Here is a 19,351-nt window from a genome sequence, read left to right as displayed (position 1 = left end):
CAGCACCTTTGAGTGGCTATTGCTACCAGAATGCACCCTTTTGTAGGTGTAAAGTTGTATTCTGACAGAATGAGTGCTTTACTTTCCCGTGTTCCAAAACCAAACAAAAGATCAGATCTGACACAGTGAAATTCAAGTCCTTCTGGTTACCTGTTCCTGGCTAGGGAAGGGAATTAAATGTAGAAGAGGGCTAGCTTAAAGACTGCTGAAAACTATGAAAAACTTTTCTTACTCTTAAATCGGCGTTCTGACCTTTCTTAAATAAAGAGCGTTACAGTATAGTATGTAGTAAAATTGTTACTTGCTAGGGAAGAAAATTTTTCCCCCTTGCATCTATTACGCTAAGGACTGCTTTGTTTTGATATAATTTTTTAAAGCTCTTCCTTTGAGTTTTAAACAAAATAAATCCAAACCCTGCTCAACCTGCCAAACCAAAGTCTCACAGGAGATTTAAGTCCCACAGGTGTTTGAAGTCACAATTAGCCATCACTGGCATTTTATTTTTTAATTTGTCCTTCAATTAAGAAAGAATAAAACACGACCAATTTGGAAAAAAATTGTTCCTCATCTATATTGGAGTATTTTTGTACATGTTAATTGGCTGTGTATTTTTCTGATGGCTTTGTGCTTATGAATTGTTATGCATATACTGGTATGGTATGTGTTACTAATTTTCAAAGAATACCCAGCAACTAGATAATGAAAAATGCTTCTGATTACGATGTGATGAACTTCTACTAGCTAGTTACTTTTATTCAGTCCCTTTGACTCAGACATGAAAGTGTCTCAAGATGTGGTAATTCATTTTTTTACATATCTGCATACCAGTATCAGGAGAGGTTTTACAGTGGGCTCAAGCCCAGAGGCACTTGATTTGATATTTTTAATTCATTATTGATAGTAGATTTTTCTACCATGGTAGCATGCTTAACTTCCTTGCACTTTCAAAACCATAAGATTTTTTTGAAAATTATAAATAGATGAATTTTGTCTTGTTATATGCCATCTTAGAGTTCAGTTAGAAGACACTGAGATAAATGTTTCAGCCTTCAATAACAATTTAAATGGGTAATGCTATGTACTTAAATTAATGGTTTCTTCCACGTGCATTAACATGTATCTAAATGATCCAAACCCCCTCACTACAGGAGAGATCTTGATATCTGCTCAAGCTCTTTCATAGATTTCTTGCCATCTGAACTTGCTGTGTAGAACAACAACAGTGACTTTTCAAAACTCTTTTAAGGTACGCTTGAATGTAGACAGTGTAGAAAAAGTAATTTTCACTGTTAATCCATGTCCCGAGGAGTTCTGAGAGTGCCAAGTAACTTACTGTTTACTTAGATTTCCCATTACTTTTAGGTTCCCTTTTAGTACTTAAGAGAATTGTTGAATTAACAGCCTTCTGGAATAAAGGTCTTGGTTTGTTCCCAAACAAGCACTACCACACTGAATAAGTTAGCTTTTCCTGGTCTTCCCTGTTAATGTGTTTGAAGACTGATGTGGGCAGAAAAATAGATAATTTTCTTTCCATTTATTCCATTATTTCTCTCGAGAGGCTAACTTGATGCATGATGGGGTGAAATAAAGGAGAATACACAGGCAAAAGTGGTCATGCAACTAATTTGGGACTTCTACTGAGAAATGGAGTGCAGCAATTATTAGCCCTTACCCCTTCATAAAGTTTTCACTTGGTTGCTAAAATTGTTTTGACTACTAGCAGAAGAATCAATTTGGCTGTAAGTCAGGCTTAAATTATGAATTGGGATTTTGTATTTTCTAGCTTTATAACAAATGGGCTTGACCTGAAGGAGGTCTAGTTTAGAACACGGTCTTTGAATTAAAACCTTGTGCCACAAGTGTTTCTTTGTCCTTTTGAAAGAGCGAACAAATACTGCAGTCACCAGCTTATCCTGTCTGTAAATATTAGACAGCTCAATTTAGGCATTAAAGATACTTATACAAGCTAGTGTGTCATAGAGGCTACATTATCCAAGTTTCCATGTTATGAAGGTTGAAGTATCTTTCTGCTATACATAAATAAAATATTTTGAATTTTTGTTAGGGTTTGTTCCATTAGTTACAGGTGCTAACTGATGTTGGACTGCTATAGCTTCATTTGTGATCTGTGTAAAGGCCTTTATTTAAAATAAAATCCCACCCCCCCTAGGAAAACCCAGCAAGTCTTTCTTCAAAGTGTGACGTTATTTATTCTTGTTTGCACGAGTAGCAATCTATCAGCCCTTGAACTGAGAAATGACAAAGCTGCCAAGTTATGTTTAATGAAAATTGGTCGTGCGACTCATGAAAATCTTCCATACAGCTTGTAATAAGATTATCATTGAAATGTTTTGAATAAGTGCTATATGTATTAAGTAGGTGACTCGTTTCTCAGTAATCTTTTTCTTTTCTGGCCTTTGGAACTGTAATCTCTCTGGATCTGCATTTAGTCATAGAACTCTTAAAACATGTGTACAGAACCAAAGATGTTTTATTTGCATTCATCCCACAGAGGTGACATAGGCTACTGGTCATTGCATAGCACTAGTTGCCAGAGCTACAGGGATTGCTTTTATAATTCGTAGATATATTTGTGTTCCCAGGCTGAATCTGTAGAACTTAGTGAGCTTAAATGACTGATCTGGGCCATAGACCAGTGGGTATTTACTAATACAAATTATTTTGGCACTGGAAGCACCAGAGAAAGAATATGCTAGTTCCTTTGTGAAATATGAAAACTGAAGTATTAAAACGAAACAAACTGAAAAATGCAAGCTTTCTCTATAGTTTGCTTGACAGTTCACTTCATCCGGTGAAAAGGTCTAAACAGTCAACAGAGTAAATAGTTCTGAGTTGCTCTTTGCAGTATGGTGGAAGAAGTCAAAATGAACTGTGTATGGTGGTTTCTGTGCAAAGCAGCAAGTTAATAAGAGTGCTGCTGGTTGTCCTGTGGTGGAGCTCGTGTGTGTGTGTATATATATAAATCTAGTGAACGTCTTGGCATGAATCATGTGAGATTGTACAATATCTCTTTCTGCTATTGAAGACTTGATTAATTTTACTAATGTAACCCATAGAATAATAATTTTGAAGTTACGCTTATATAGTACTGTCAAATATTACTTGGGAGTGGTTTTGGAATATAATAAAATATGGATGGTACAAAGAAAGATAGCAGATGTAGGATCAAATACAACATAGGTAAGGAAAAGATAATTTACAAAGCCATATGGAAGTCATATGGAGTCATTTATAGAGCCATATGCTTTGTCCTGTCCTGGAGGGAATGTGTCTTTATCCTTGTTGGCCCAGATCCGTAGTTCTTATGAATCAATATACCTTTATTGTCTGTGTCGCTGACTTGGAATTTCTTTAGCTTAAAAAACCCCAAAGCCAAGCCATCCAGCCAAATGCCTCCTGTTTTCGTTGAGCTAGTAACTGGGTTGCTACCCTGTATATTCTAATAATGAGGATTTTAGTTTTGATTAGACCACCTCGAACTCATCTGATGGCAATGCTGTATTACCACATTGTAAAGAAAGGCAGTGTTATAATAAGCTACATTTTAATAGCAAAAAAAAAAAAAAAGGAAAAGGAGAGAGTACTCATACTATGCTCTGGAGATACGTATGCATGCTCTCATAAATGAGAAAGCATTCATTTTTCACGAAGCTGCATGCAGGGACCTCTGCAGATTTTATAGACTCGTTGGAACTTGCAAAAGGTCCAGAGTTATCAGAGGTAACACTGTTTGTATGTCTGAATGTGTTTGGGAAACAAATACTGGTAGCATGACCAAATTTGTGTTCTGAGGCTGTTTTGGCACAACATGTGTGCCAGTAATTGGAGTGACCCTCCAACAGCTGTATGGTCTCTCAAGGAACTCAGTTCTGGGATCTACTGTGTACGTCATTCTATGCTAGAATCTCTGTTCATCCTAGAAAGTGCCATGATATTTGTTGGGGCAGTTATTTGGTATAAGCACTCTTACTAAGGCTTGTTGATTCAGTAGGAATACCTTCTTGAAATCAGTCACTTCGTTTGTTTAGTGATCAGTTACCAAATGCAGAACTGGTGTTTTACCAATTCGGGCTGAACAGCAGTCACAAAGCGGTTTTAGTGGAAGTGTTTTACTTTTCTCGATGTAATGGTCAGTCATCATCCATATGACTGGCAGCAGCATCAACTAGATTCTCTTTTGTCAGTTGCGTTGTTAGCTGTGGTTGGCAGCGAAGGCGATTGCATTTCATCGCAATATGTCAGACATAGTTAATGTATCAGGATTTTCAAAAATACCTGGATGCTGTGTGTGTGTATGTGAGAGAGTGAGTTAAATGTGAAAGTCAAGACACAACCCCAAACTCGTACGGAAGGGATGAGGGAGGGGGAAGAGTTTTGTTAGTGACTTGGACTTGCATACAAGTTGTATGGAGTTTAAAACTCACTTTTCCTGTTAAGTATTCAATTTATTTTTATACTTTTCTACTGTTTTGCTTCAGCCATCTCAAAAGCATCCTATCTAACAACAGTTTGTGCCTGGCTTCCAGCAGGGCTGACATTCTCATAATTGATATGTCTATGTTGATGAAAAATTTCCCCCACTTGGATTCCAGCAGAATTTGCTGATTACAGGGAGCGCAGAGCACAGTAGAAAATCATACATTTTTAAAAATGTATTTTTTCTGTGTGTGACTGATCATTTCAGTAAATATCACTGTTGCTAGGTCTCCAAGTAATGAAAGCATTCTCCTGAGCTCCAGGATCTGGAGCACAGCAAGCCGGTGATGCCACCATCACTGGGGTGCTGGCTAAGATGTCAGGAAGCAGACTCAAAGCTGTATTGTAATAACCTAGAATTAATAATAAGAAACTGGCCCTTCTAATTGTTAGTATGGCTTCTGCACTATAACTTAGTAGCCAGGAACAAGATTTGTATTCACACCTCTGATAGTCCTTTTTCTACAAGGTGAAGTCAGTCATGCAATATAGTCAGGAATGTCACTTGTGAAGGAAATCTTGCCCTACTCCTAACAGAAGTTTGTGTTTAAATTGATTAATTGTATTTCCCCTCATTCTTTTAGCCATATTTGAATCTGTCTTAAAAGCTTTTATTAAGTATCTTTAAAAATGAAGTTAAGCTGAACAGAGTAGAATATTTTGAAAGCACCATATGAAAAAACTGGCTTTTTTTTTTTAAAGTAGACTTGCGTCAGTTTGCTTTTAGAAAATTGTTTTATTACTTGTTAGAAGGTTATCGACATAGAAGTTTTTGTGGCTTTAAAAAATGTTACAGTGAATGAGACTTTCTTCAATTAGTCCCTTAGGACCAATAACAAAATTATACATTATTTATTTTCTATAGAAATGAAAACAGTTGCTATATTGAATGTATGTAAAAAAATAAGACGTAAGTTTAATTTCTTCCTGGAACTGTCATTATTTCAAAATTTAAATTATTTTAAAAGATTTTTCAGTGCTGATGTTATATGTATCTTCAGAAAAAGGTAACTTTACCACATAGACTAAAAACATGTGACTACTAACCTGTGGGAATCACTGTACCATTCAAATTTCCTTTTATGAGAGAATTTGAATTGTAGTCTCACTAACAGAGAGGATAACTCATTTGTCAATATGAGGCCTGAGTTTACTATCAAATTTTGATATTCAGTGTCAAAATTTACTAAGGAAAACAATTAATTTTACAAGTAATAATGAAGCAGACTCCAGCAAATTCCATACTGTTAAGAATCTAAATTTGAATTCATATAATTTTCAGGAATTCAGTTTTCTCCCTAATTCCTATGAACTTTGTATTGGCAAACTGTGTGTGCATATTTGTTTCAGCAATTCCCATATGCTTGCTTTTACAACTAAAAAGTCAAAACAATGCAACTCCCATCCTCCTGGAGTCTGATTACTTTATCTGGGAGCTTTCATTATTCCAGTGTCCCAGTTGCAGTAGCTTTGCCAAACACAGTCTTGGGTTTAGACCCTACCTAATGGTATCTCACTATTAAAATTGTATTTTTATTTTCTTCTAGAGAGAAAAAAAAAAATTTCCAGCAAGCTGAAAGGCTGTGTAACCATTTTGGTAATCTGGTGTTTATCTTCCCGTGAATGCCTTATTTAGTTAAATGGTGACCTCAGTGCGTATTGGGCTATGATATTATTCCTGCTGTCAGTCTTGCTTTCATTTTTTGGCTCCTTCCCTGGGTTAGTATTGGCTCCTACAAGACATGAGGAATAACAAAAACATCTGCTGTCACCCCAGGAGGCTGGCAGAGTTTCATCCAGAGAGATGTGTGCTGCTGTTGATTGTATTTTCAGTATTCGGTGCCACCTCAGTTAATGGCAATAGTAAAAGATGCTCAGAAAGAAAGTGAAGGCTTTGAGCCAAACTTGTGGACACCAAATGACAAATTGTTATGTATTGGATGAGGGGGGGAACACCACAAATCCCCCCTGCCCCCCCAACCCCAAATCAAGCAAACAGAAAGTACAAAATGAAGAGGGATGATACCTCCCTATCTCCTGAATGGATCATAAATCTTGTCTCAGCATGTGGTTTGTGGTTGTTTTTTTTTTTTTTTCTTCTCATTAGACACCCTCTATTGAACTAATTGGAAGCTCAGAGACGTCTTTCCCAATCACTGCTGTGTTTGGATAAATATCTTAAAAAGGATGTCTAAGGAGAGCAGGACTAAAAAGGTTTAAGAAAGGTTAGATTTAGAAAAAGGCAGGTATAGACTGAAGGTTAGTCTTAGAATTACTAAATATCTCAAGTTGGAAGGGGTCCATAAGGATCATTTTGTCCAACTCCTGCTCCTTGCAGGACTACCTCAAACTGAGTCATGGGACAACAACATCATCCAGAAGGTCTTTGAACACGGACAGTCTTGGTCATGTGACCATTTCCCTGCAGAGCCTTTTCTGGTGACCAACCACCCTCTCAGTGAAGAGCCTGTTCCTGATGGCCACTCTGAACTTCCCCTGACACAGCTTCATTTTGTTTCCTCCTGTTCTATCACTGGTCCCCAGAGACAGGAGATCAGCACCTTTCCCCCCACTGCCCCTCATGAGGTCCAGCTGTAGGTAGAGGTCACTCCTCAGCCTCCTAAGCTGAGCAAACCAAGTGACCTCATAAGCTTTGCCCTCGAGACCCTTCACCATCTTGGTCACCCTCCTCTGAACACACTCCAGTAGTTTGGTGGCCTCCGTGTGTGGAGGTGCCCACACCCCAGAGACAGGACCAGGACGGGCGGTGGGGCAGTGGCCTCCCCCAGGCGGCTGGCGCTGCTGTGCCTGGTGCCCCCAGGGCACGGCCGGCCCCTTGGTGCCAGGGCACGCTCCTGGCTCATGCTCAACACGCCATCGACCTGAACCCAGTTATTAGTTTCATCTCTGTGCTTCTGTAGTTGTGGAAAAAGCGGTATCATCGTGAGCTTAGCTTCACATGGTGCTTCCCCACACTTGCAGTCTCTTTTTCTAGGTTGTAATCCCTACGGAGATGGTAATATCCAGAGAGATGGCTAGTAGTGAATTTCAGGCTTTATTTTTTTTCCCTTCTTTTGATTGGTATTATGTTCAAAAAAGACAGTACAGACTTTCACAGGGTTTGCTTTCCTATGCTGACAGCTGCTATAGCTGGTCATGACGGGAAACATGGCCAGGACCTTTCTAGTGAGGTCAGAGCTGTAAGATCTGGGAGCGAGAGGACCCAGCCATTCTCTCCCCTTTCTGTTTGAATTGTACCGGTGTCCATAAATCTCTTGAGAGGCAAGAGGGAAACTGCATTTAGCACCGTACTTGCGGAGGTGTTGCTAGAGTTCATAGAGCAGGAGAATTCACCAGGTGGTGAGTACTTAACGAGCGGCTCACAAAGGTCACGCTCTGACCTGTGAGAGCACCAAAGATGGGGAGGTTTGTTGGGGCATGTGATGGGCAAAGGTAATAGCCTTAGGGAAAAAAAGCTGGTAACACAGAAAATAGCTCAATTACTGATTTGCTGGGTGTTTTTCTTACACTGGCCTCTCTTCTGGGTAATTGCTTGGAACCTTGTTTGAAACATTCTTTGCTTTATCAAAATGGAAATAGGGTTTGGAATGCTCTCCCAGTTTATAGCTTTCTGTTACTCCCGTAGTTTATCTGCATGAGCAGAAAACAGCAGTACAGGAAAAGATTTCTGTGGCACTGAGTGATTCCAGGCTAAATTCATATGGCAAAAGGAGTGGGTTGTTAGAGGAAATAAAATAGTTTATCATTTTTGAATCCTGAAACAAATGAACTGAGTTAATGTAAGAATCTTTTTTTTAATTTGAGTTTTTACAGCTCTTGTTATTGACCCAGTCAATAACAAGGAGACTTTGTTTCCACAGTGCCCTTTAAAATAGATTGGTAGTGTAGTTTTATTAGAAGAGCTCAGTACAAAACCCAGTAGTTATCTGGCCTAGTCTTAAGGAAGAAGCTCCCTACTTCACAGGAAGTTAATTTTATTGAGTAGAAATCTTTTGCAACCTAGGGTGAGGACCGCAGCATGTTTTTAGCTAGTAAAACAAGGCCGTTATGGTTACTAATATGGGCATCATTGGTAATTGAAAGTAAAACTAAAGTATTAGACAACACTTTGGGTGTATTGAGCACTTTACAAGGGTTAATATAACCAAGCACTTGAATTATGCACAGTGCATCCTAAAACTAGTGAAGTTGTAGGGGGTGCCCATGGTGAAAAATATCCTTGAATACTCTTAGAGCTGTCTATCTGCACGCAAAATGGGAATTGTGTTACATATGACTTCGGCATTTGTAACCTGTAGATCCCATTTCCCTTGGTAAACTAGTTTGTGAGGATAAAAGTTATACTCTTAAGCTAGAAAATAAAGCTGTTCTTATAGTTCATGCTCCCCTCCCCCCCCCCCCAATTTCCATGAGCTGAATCTGAAATTCAGGTTATATTTATTTCTCAAAGTGCATTTCTGAAATGCATCCTCTAGTTATACATATTACTTCAATGTCTTGTTACTGAACAAACTAGAGTCAGAATTTTGGAAGATGTGAATTAATGATGTACGAATCATTACTACTTTTTTCTTTACTAGGGCTTAATTAAGCTCTTTTTTATTTCAAGAAGTAGAAAAGGTGAAGTGTTTAACTTCATGTGATCCTTGGATGAGAATGTCAATGAATCTCATTCACAGATAAATGATGGGTGGCACCTGCATCTTGGAAGCTGTGTGAGGTAATTATGCAGCGCTGTTAATGGAGAAAGACTCTAAAGCTTCAAGCTGATGAGTAGGTTCTGTAAAACAGGGCTTGTCAGTAGTGTGAAGCGTGGCAGCCTTCTTTGATGAGCTGCTTGATCTTTATGCTGCTGCAAACTCTGTACCAGAATAATTTATATAAAATTTAAAAGACAAAACTGGAGTTCTAGGCCCTGCAATAAAGTTACCAGATTATCACAAAAATGTAAGATACAAACAAAGGGCATGGCTGATTTCCACCTCTTTCAAGATTGAAATTTCTGTAGTAGCATTAACTTACTACTGATCGCTGTCAATTTCTGTTCCCCTGAAGGCTTAGCAAATTAAAAGTCAGTACTCCCAGATGATTGAACAATTCTTATCCTTTGATTTCTTTCTTGCTATCATTTAATCTTGGAAAAAGAGCCAAAATAATAAATAGACCTATTCTCTCACCTCTGTTCCTTATCTTTCCTGACCAGTGGACAATAACTGCTTGCTGTATCGTGCATAATTTATGGCCTCAGTATTCAGAGGTAACATGTTTTTGTGATATATGCAAGATTTGTGGGTTTGATAAATCTTGAAGCCAAAAACTGCAGACTCATGAGAGAGAACAGTGTCTGCCTTTAAGCACCTCTCCTCCCTTCTGCTACTCATGCAAATCTGCCAGGGCTGCTTCTAACAGTTCAGGCTTCTGAGGGACTTCAAAGGGTTGCTCTTCTCATTTAGAAAAGGGCCTGTCAGAGCAGGAGCTTTGTCTAAAAGTTTTTGGACAGGCAAATTCAATCCTGGCATGAGCAAGAAGATTTGGACACAATTCTTCATGTTATGATTGCCAAGAATGGACATCATGTATCTTTATTTTCCAGTAGTCCAACTTCTCCTTGCTTACAAAAGCTATGTTCAATGTCACAGTCATGCATCAGTTCCTATCAGTGCATCACTGGTACGCCCACAAGAGGAGATGATGATCTCTGTGCCAGTTAAAACTTGCTCCTGTTATTTAGAATGATGAGGTTAAGAAAGTCAAAGAGAATTCACTGAGCTTATTCTCGTTCTATATGGCATAAATAGAAATTAATAGAGCTGTAGTATGCAAGCCAAACAAGAATTGAGCTTTCCTCTCTTCTTTGCCTTAGATTTCAGTTAGCGTCTATGAATTTGCAGCAACTGTGTGTGTTTCTTTGCATCATAATGTACCAGCTGCTGGATTTGTAGTCTGCAAGTACTGTACTGACTTTGCATAATTTGGATGCTGACATTTAGTGTCTGGGAAGTGGACCAAAATAATGTATATTACCTAAAAGAAATTTATCTACAAGGTGTTTTTCTTCTTTCTTTTAGGTTTAAAAACTTCTGTCTACTTAATCGTTTATGTAAGGGAGTAATGAGATTCAGATTATACAGAACTGTTTCCCTAGCAGTGAGTAACCAATGCGGTCATAGGTACCGGATTAAATAATAGCACTTACCGTTTTCTTACAATGTGACATAACTGGCCCTTTAGAGCAAAGGTTTAGTCCTTGTATTTTTGGTTATCAGAGAGGTGGTTGTGAGCATTGGTTTTAGTCACTGGTGTCAGCTGGATTGCTTTCCTGAATTTCCTACTACAATTGAGTATGCATTTCTTTGTCTTTGGTACTTCTGACACCACAAGCAAGAAGGTATTATGAAGTTAATATAACGAAATAAAGTGTGCTGATTGCTAACAGGTAAAAGCCTTCTCTTGCGTAGTTGAGCAAGATGGAGAAAAGTCTACAACTGGAAAGATGTATTGCAAAGTTTAATTTCACTGGCAAAGCAGGTTGATACTTACTTTAGATGTTGCATTTGTATATATCTTTGAGTGAAATAAGCCTGCTACTTTTGGAACCTGTTAATCATCTATTTATATGTTGACTGTTCCTGAGAGAGAGTAGTTTTTTCAGCAGTTTTCTTATTCCAGATTCTACCGCATAATTATTTTGTAACATCTGCTCTCATAATTTAGATCATGTAGATCATAAAGAGTTTACTGGTAATTATTCTTTTAATGCATTTGATTTTGCCCAACTTTATTTTTCAATGCATTTTTCATCCTTTCACAGTAGTAAAAAAGGTGCCACAAAGTGATGATTGAAAAACTTGGAGTTGGGTTTTCCTTAATGTTAGCAACAACAAAATTATAAGCAATCACCTAAAGTACTTCCCGTAATCAAGATAAATAAGTTAGGTGATTTTCCTGTTGTTTGTTGCTTTATTTCCGCATCGATTAGGACCTTTTTCCTCACATTCATGAAGGTCTTTGAGGCTTTTTGGATTGCTGTGAATCATATAGCATTATGAATGTGAGTTAAGCACGAAGACAGTAAGTAAAATGTGGGTTTTGTTGAAGTATTGATATTTCAGAATGCTGTGTCATCTATGACAAATAAATTTCATCTGGATTAATCACTCAATAGGATGTAGGTAGTTTGACAGTGTTAATTTCATGATAATGTCTGCGTTGGTTTTATTTTCAATTGTATGCTTTCTTTGATTTCCTTTCTGTTAGGTGGGAGGATAACAGAAAACACATGCACTTTTCTACCTTTCTCTATGCTTCTCCATTAAGGATCCGTTTCTTTTCTAGACTTTTGGTAACTCCGTGCCATCTGATATTGCTTCATATATTTTTACATGTTTAGTTTTCATCATATTTAAGGTTAGTGATCTGGCACAGCTACTCTGAAGTTCTCTTTAAAAAAAAACATTTTGAAAGAATGGCCTCAGTGTAATGCTTGAACCACAGAAAAGATGGTTAAAGACAAATATGCTCTTTTACATAATAATTGTTTAATCCGCCTAATGTACCTTTCTCTACGGTATGCAGGGACCACAGAATAATGACACGTCTCCTTTGATTTAAATTTAGTCCCTCTGTTAATAAAATGAAATGCTTGTTTGCCCTTTTGTCTGCCACTTCATAATTGAATAGGGTCTTTAGGGAATATTTTAATGTGATAATAATTTGGTCTTTGTAAAGGAAATTAATAAGAAATGCTCTGTTGACTATAGAAAAGGAAAATAAATATATGGATGTGGGCTAGATATTAGTTTGACAACTTGTGAAACATTTTCAGTGAATACTCCTAACCTGTACCTCACTGACTTCTCCTGTGTTTCTTTATTTCTGTATTGCAGACAAGACCTTAACTTGTTACGTAGTTTTATGACAAGCCCACTAGTTATTTATTTCTGTAAATGTGGGCTGATATATATTCAGAAGTAAGGAATGAAAATGTAAGGATTTATTTATACGAATAAATAGAAAAGACATTGTTCACACAAACTTCTGAACTTACATGCAAAACCTATGTAACTATTGCTATAAACTCTTGCTAACTTGAACTAGGGATCATGATTTTTACAAAAAAGCACTCCGTCCATTTTGAATGCTTGTCAGTTTGCGATTGCTCTTCTTTTACCATAGATTTTTAGTTGTGAAAACGATGTTCTGCTTCTGTCAATCTCTTTCATTAAGTGTGATTTAAAAGAAACCCCCACAAAACAGCACTGTTTGATAATCAAGTTGTGCAATCCTTCTATATTCCTCCCTTGTTTACTCTTTTATAACTTAAGTGGGCACTGGTTTTATCACCTATCTTTACTTGCCTGGTATCATTATTAAGACTGTGCTATTACATTGTAGTGCCTGGAGGAGTTCATTGCTTCCCTTTTTATGCTTCTGTCTTTGGTGTAATTGGCTTGGATAACTGTTTGGATAATAGTTTGCCAGTCCTTATCAAGTGCACACACTAAAGCATACTGGTAATTCCCTACCCTATGCCTGCCTCATCTGCCATTTGTGTAATACTAAAATACTTAAAATCTTAAATATATTTATCTTGGTAAGGACCCTCTGTGACAAACTACTGTTACTCTCGTTCTGTAGCTCTGGGGTGAAGGCATGAAGAGACTAGGTAACGTGGCTAAGGACTTAAAAAGTTTGGTGGCAGAACGGGGACTCCAGCATGTCTCCCAGTTCTTAGGCTGGTTTGGAAATCACTCAGCCAGCTTTCCAATTGTTCAGAAATAAAGTTTTGCATCAACGTGTAGAAGTTTTTAAACTTTCAACTGAACCTTTTTCTGTTTTCTTTAGATTTCTGAGAACATAGGTGTCTGCTGTTTTGTATTCTTACGTGAGAACCATACCCAGGAACCCTTCATTTGACAGACTGTTGTGCTGTTGGTGGGATCGTGGCTGGAACACTGTATTTTACTAATCTAGTTTCCCTGGTTTCTCAGGTCAAGGTTTTAGAGTTAATTCCTCTACTGCTGCAATTTTTGTCAGTCAAAACAATAACATGAAATGGGGATTTTATACAAGTAACCTATACCAGAAATATGAAGGGCACAGGAAGCAAATCTGTCAGGATTACAGAAGGTATGCACAGATGCAACAGAGAAGCTGGTCACTGGAAAGACTGTATTTTGTCTTGGAAGCTAGATGCTTCACAGTGAAGGATTTTGGTGTTGTGTTTTTGTGTGTTTTTTTTTTTTCTTTTTTTAAAATCAGTCAGCACAGAAAGAAAGGTTCTGGTCCTTAAGGACTAGCAAGGACCTTCTCAGTATTTCTGCAGGAATGCAGAGAACAAAAGGAGTAGTTGACTCACAGGAGTTTACCATCTCAGTTTTAAACTAAGAAGAAAAGTTTTGGAATCTATTTTGGACTTTTTTTTCCTTAACCTGCCAAATTACATAGCTTGTGAATATTTTATGAGAGCAAAATGCTTGGCTATCTTATCAGCCATGTTTTCCACGTATCATTCTGTTTCCTTTTATTCAGTGGAAGGAAAATGTTTTTCTCTGCATCAATAATTAATCCTTTGAAACTAGCCGAACCATAGCTACGGTACGATAACTGGTGTCTATGTAACCTAATATTGACTCAGGACCTAATATTCAAAGCAATGCTGCGGATAGGCCAGCTTATGGGAGTTCGTCTTGGCTCACTTTTAGTTTAGCCTTTGCTTTCTCTTTGCTGTAAGATTTGCTCTTTTCAAGGGTGTCTCTATGTCTCCATGCAGCTATTCATTTCTCACATTCCCATCTGCTTTGTTTATGAGTGTTCCAGTGAAATCCTGTGTTTGCTCAGCTGTAGTAGAATAGGTGAACAGCTTCAGGTGGTTTGGGGGTTTTTTTGGTTGTTTTTTGCCCTGAAGAACTAGTACTTAGTAACTATTATGATGAAGACCACAGATGGTAACTATATCTGATGGAGAACATCTGCCATGGCAATGAATTCAGTAGGTACCCAACGTCTTGACATAGACTGTACGTTGCCAAGCTGCTGAGAATGCAGCAAAATATTATTTTTATAAAAATTTAAGACCCCTGTTCAGGATTATCATAATGGTGAGAGAATGTATCCAAGGCCACGGTAGCTGAATTACTGATAGAAGTCTAATAATGTTAAAGTCTGTGTTTTAAATTTAGGTCTGTCTAACAGAAAGGAGAAACAGTCTTATATTTAAAATTATTCCTCTTCACATAGCATGTCTTAGGAGCTTTGGGGAAGCAGTTGAACAAAAAGTAAAGGACTATAAAAATAGATTCCCCATCTATAAGAGTGGTCAGTATGAAAGTGTTGTTGATTTGATATAAAATATTTTGTAAAATGCAGGCTGTAGGAAAGGAATGGAATGGTCTTAATTGAAGGGCAGTTAAAACATAGTTTGGGGAAGCAAGTTTTATCTTTATTATTACTGTATTATTACCGCATGCCCTGAACCAGGTGCAACTACAATTCTGGCAGGTTCTTTCCCACCTTGTGTTCTCTAGGATGGAATACCAAGGCTGGTACTGGGATTGCTCCATTGGTATTACTGTTTTTAAATCTGCTTAAATTGAGTATGCTGGTGCTTTTTGTGTGATGTGAGCATGACTTCAGGCCCTGTATTCTCATAGCAGTTGATAATTTGTGATTTTTCTGGGCTATTCATACTGCTCGCATGTTAGATAAGAGGACTATCAGAAGTACTTTTCTTTGTTTCACCAGACTTTAACCTGGTTCTTTTCCTTCACATTACTTGCCTGTTTCCTGTGTTTTCTAACATATCTTAGCAAGAGACCAAGTTTCTTGTTGTGGGTTGGTTGGTTGGTTGTTTTTTTTTTCACTACCATACTTCAGAGGGTGCTTACCAGGTTGTCTTTATAGTGTCCTGTTTTTTTAAAGCTTCTAATAAAGCCAATTATTCTCAGATTATGTTTTAAGTTTTCATAATAATTTTTTGCTTTTATTTTTTGCAGCCCAGGGTTGAATGGCGTGTGTGTGCATTAGTTCTATGTTTGTACAGATATTCTAGAGAAAGGTCAAGTGCAGCAGGCAGGACTAATTGTAAAAAAATGAAAACTCATTTTTAGTGTCTTACCCTTTTTGACATCTGCTTCCTTAAGCTAACTGTGTTTAAACATCCCAGTACTTGCGTAATCTAAGTCAGTATTTATTGTTGACAATACAAGGTAAAGCACAGAAGTTTCTGGTCCAGGTCTGTGTCAAAGGAATTGGTAGAACAGTGAGTCCTGATTCCCGTACGCCCCCTCTTATCTAACATGGATTCTTTTCCATTTTGTGATTAAGTTTAGGAAATTTATATTCCGCCAAGTATGCTGCTTCTCACTTAATCTACCTGAATGTTCCTGTCATCAAGTAATTAAAATAACAAACACTTTGTGAAACAACAGGCAAGCAGAGTAGATAAAGATACTATTACCTTACTTGTAGCTGTTGAGCCTGTAAATAATTAAACTATTACAGTCACTGTCAGGTTATTTTTTTAAGCACCTTTTTCAGGTTGTGGTGTTGGTTACTCAGTGCTTTCAGGTGAGGACATAGCGATGGAACAGGACTATACGGTTAGTAACAGGAATGATTTCTACACAGTGTAAATGAAAGCAGCCTTTAGATCTCCACTGATCTCTGCGCCATAGCGTAATGGCTTAGGAATAAACTTTTCTTAACTGCCAATTAAGTGAACTAAGAAGCTAGCCAGGTAGATGGAAAATGTAAACTATCCCAACTGAATACAAATATTATGTAAGAGCAACTAATCAGCGTATGAATTATAGCTACAATAATGGCAAAAGTTAGGCTTGGCATGTAGCTGATTGTGAGACTGCTCCAAATGATACCTTGGCAAGGGGATGATTGTTTTACTTACATTTTAATTAAGAAATAATACGGGTGGGAGATTTTAATAGAGGTGAAATAAGTGTTAAAAATGTAAAAATACAGCTGTTCAGATGTATTACAGACTTTATACCTTCAGAGAATGAAATGCTGAATAGGACAGTGACGTCTTCTCCATTCTATTGGCAACCGACAGTCAATACAGCAAAAAGAACCGTAGGGTTTTAGAACCCTTTGAAAACATAAAAGCTACCTTCAATGAGGTAAATAGCCTGCTATTTAATTGAGTATTAGAAAACTTATTTTCATGATCTTATGAATACTCATGTCGTTACAATGGTTTGATATTTTGACAAAAAGGTTGGGGGTAGGGAAGGAGTATATAAACAGGATTTTCCCATGTTATTTCAAGTCGGGTACCATGAAGGGGATTTTTCCATTAAGCTCGTTTTGTTTGATGATCTGTAGTTCTGTGCCTTTCTATACCAAACTCCATCACTACAAATGCTTTTAGCCAGGTGTGCACTCCTGAGGTTTAAATAGGGGCGCTGGGTGGAAAAACTGGGGAAGCCCATGGTTCCATCCTCGCTATGCTGATGACTTCTCTGGTGACTGAGTTAGGCACTGCATCACCATCTCGGTTTCCTAGTTTAGAGGAAGAGATAATTACACCTCCTTTACTATGAAAGCCACGTTCATACTTTTATTTGGTATAAACTTGTACAGAGTATGGAAGCCCACTGTGCCATGCAGAGGAGGACCACGCACTATTTTCTGGCACGCACAGTTTCCAATCGGAAAGACAAGTTCTAACCATTAACAAAAGGCAGAGAGGCTGGTGGGAAGAGAGAAATAAGTAGCATGTGTAATTTTTCACCGGTCAGTAGCCCCTGTGGGGCTGGGGGCTCCCTGGGGGTTCCTGAGCCAGCAATGGCAGCTGGGGCCTTCTCCCATCACTGCAGCCGGGAGCAGGGCAGCCCGGTTGTCAGGGGCCTCCCTGGGGCCAGCCTGGCCCGGCAGTGAAGCTGAGGGCAACCAGTCGTGGGCTGGTGGCATAGCTGGCGTAGGACAGGGCTGTGGGGAGCCGGTGGCCTTGGGCTGGGCTAAAATGGTGTCGTGGGCCACAGGCAGTGTGGGCGAGAAGCCTGGTGGAGAGTGGCCGGGGCCAGGGAGGCCGGTGGGTGCCCCCAGCGCTTGGAGATGTGTCCCCGTTAGGTAAACAGCAGCATTTTGTTTGACTGTAATGTATGGTACATAGAGCCACACCATCCACTCAAAAAAAAAAAAAAGCTAGGCTTTTGTTTCATGGTTTATAAGCAAATAAGTGATGGCAGACAAGGGGTTTCTTTGGGACCGATCTATGTAGCTTGGTGGTGATGTGAGTCAAAAACTGTCTTTAGCCAAGCGTTCCCCTCCTGGGCATGCCTTGTGCCGTGCCTTATGCCACTGTCCTAAGCAGTGAGCTCATTCCTGCCGGTTGTAGTATATATCTGTGCGATGCAGTATATGTCTCACTGCCGAGCGCAAAACATTCCTTTCACTGTATCCCAATTTGTCAGGGAACATGGTCCACTTATGCAAATACAAAATTGCTTTTTGCCTTCTGTCTGGCTATTTGCTTAGGCAGTGCACTGAATTGCTCTTGTAACAGAATAATTTGTTATTATCGATAGAGCTACATCGCGCTCTGTGCTGTGATAGCTACGAGGAAGACGGAGCCCACATTTCAGGAGGGGGACTCAACAGAGAAGAATCTGATTAGCTAATTAAACTGCAATACTGAGATTCTCTAAAAACAACTGTTGGTCTCCATATTATGTTTTTACTGTTGCTTTGCTGTCCTTGCTGACAGACTGAGGGCAACTGCTGTATTAGTTCAGGACAGCTGTGAGGAAGCGCCCTTACCTTTCTGTCCAGCTGCATCCTCACGGCCATCTCCCAGCCACACATTCTGGCCATGGTAGGGTCGTGTTCCTATGGTAGAAATAATTGCTGAATTGGCGTCAAGCATCTTTGCTTGTATAACTGCTCCCTCAAAGGGGATTAATGACAATTGATTTCCCGCTTAGTGGCCTATAGGCAGGTCATCTATAAACAAGATCTTTCAAGCTGTTGGGCTGTGCGGTGTGCTTGAAGTGCTAATGCAGATCTGTGGGTGCAGTTCCAGTGCTCGGCGCTCGCCTCCACATTGCATGTTGCTGCCTCCCCTGTGCTTGTTTAGCATAACTTGTCAAGTGTTCAGGAAGTCATTACTATTAGGCTGTCACCAAAGGCACGCTTGTGGCACAGTCTGATACTTTGCATGCGATCTGTTTTACATGCTGTACAATCCAGGCTGCCTTTTCCGATAGTTTCCCTTGATTTTTGTGCAGCGTGCGTGACTGTGGCACATAGCAGGCAGTTACAGAGCTAAACATCCTCTCTGCAGCATCCGCAAGAGACTGGTACGAATTCCAGGGTGTGTGAATCATCAGTCAGCTTAGTGCAGCTGAGGCTCCCCTTTAATTTCTAGCACTCCGTTCTACGAGAGCCACTTAATGACAGAAGAATTCCTGTGATATATTAAACAGTTTCATTGAGACGCTGGTTCCCCGATAGCATGGCAGCTCCCTGCAGATTTGCTATGGTGTATTTTGTTCCTCTCACACTTGATAATTATTGGCTTGTTACATCATGCTTCTCAGTGAACGTTTACCCAGATAATTAATTCTAGTGAAGTAAATTAAAACTGTACGTAAATTATGTTCACACCTAGTACGCATAGTCTTGAGCCAATACATCAAATGGTCCTTTGGTATGTCTGATAAACTCATTTATTTGTAGCTTGATAAATGCATACATAGCTCTTGGCAATTTTGCTGCCTATAGGGAAGGAACATACAGCATTTTCGATGCTAACTAAATGTTTTTTAAGATGTAATGTCAAGAAGGGTATTAACATCTAGTAGCCTGGTACCTC

At 38.8% G+C, this 19,351-nt stretch overlaps 1 protein-coding gene across 15 annotated transcripts in view; it reads left to right on the top strand.

Annotated features, from left to right (window-relative positions):
- The window catches only part of KCNMA1 (potassium calcium-activated channel subfamily M alpha 1), a 555,223-nt gene that overhangs the window by 116,613 nt on the left and 419,259 nt on the right, over positions 1–19,351 (top strand). The window lies entirely within an intron of this gene.

The sequence above is a fragment of the Falco punctatus genome (genome assembly GCF_963210335.1).
Source record: "Falco punctatus genome assembly, chromosome: 9".
NCBI classification, from domain to species: Eukaryota; Metazoa; Chordata; class Aves; order Falconiformes; family Falconidae; genus Falco; species Falco punctatus.
The sequence above is the reverse complement of the archived record's forward strand: the minus strand, read 5'-3'. Positions and strand labels throughout refer to the sequence as shown.